The sequence below is a fragment of the Arachis ipaensis genome, chromosome B09 (assembly GCF_000816755.2).
Source record: "Arachis ipaensis cultivar K30076 chromosome B09, Araip1.1, whole genome shotgun sequence".
NCBI classification, from domain to species: Eukaryota; Viridiplantae; Streptophyta; class Magnoliopsida; order Fabales; family Fabaceae; genus Arachis; species Arachis ipaensis.
In genome coordinates, this window is record NC_029793.2 from 3,137,798 (window position 1) to 3,138,869 (window position 1,072).

A 1,072-nucleotide genomic window follows, 5' to 3' on the forward strand; every position below is an offset into this window, starting at 1 on the left:
TTCAATTTCAAGTGCACCAACTGTCTAATTATATGTGATATGATTCTTGAAGAAAATTCCTCAATCAATTGTTATTTTCATATAGTATGAAATATGGATTAGTAATTAATTGTTTTCTTTTTCTTAAATTTATTCTTGAAGAATTGTAAACTATATATACTGAAGGCCAATCTTCATGAATGAATTTTTCTTTTTCAATATCAAATTTAATCATGTGGAATCTTCTCTCTTTTTTTTTTTTTTTATATTTGCTTTCTAAATATTAGAACCTAAAATCTTTTCTGCAACATTCAGAATATATAATTAATATACTCAATTAATTATATCTCAATTAAATATTTATCGTCATTAAAATGGTGAAATATTCTTTGAACTCAACCAGTCACAATAAAAATGTATGTCCAACCGTGCATACGACGAGCCCTTGCTAAAAAATACAACATAATAATAATAATTGATGATTTCAAAATCTTTTAGACATTATGAAATGGCATGGTTTTTCACCTATAATATATATATACACCCTCAATTGCTCTTCGAAAGTTCCATCCACAAAAGATATTAAGATTAAGATTATTAATTAGGACTGTGCATGCACATGCTGGTTGTAAGAAAAATGGCTAAGTTAATACCCTTCACAAATATTTTCTTACTTGTTGTTTTGGTTTCAGGTTCGCCATTATTCCTTCATATCTCACAATTTTTACTTGTCTACTTCTGCCATTTTTTCTTTTAGAAATAACAATCTAAATCAATTTTTTTATATTATTATTATTAATTGTGTTATAGTATTTTGTAGTGGTGTTGATGAGAATTAAAGTGGTTGAAGTTGACGTGTGCCAAGTAATTTGGGATGATAGCTTTTGCGATGAAGAGAAATGTTGGGTTAATTGCAGCACCAAACATGGTTCCTCGGCCTATGGCTATTGCAAATATCCCAATTGTGTATGCAAATTCATTTGCTCTAAAAAACACTAATTACAATTTGCTTCATCTTTAATTATACCTAAAACTATGCACATGCAATTACAAAAGGAAGAAGATTAGATATTTTAATTAGATAACCCACATT

General features: G+C 27.7%; 1 long non-coding RNA gene across 1 annotated transcript; it reads left to right on the forward strand.

Moving 5' to 3' along the window:
- LOC107617529 lies at positions 509–1,072 on the forward strand. Its single transcript, XR_001614972.2, has 2 exons — positions 509–671; positions 800–1,072. It is a non-coding gene; the product is annotated as an uncharacterized LOC107617529 (long non-coding RNA).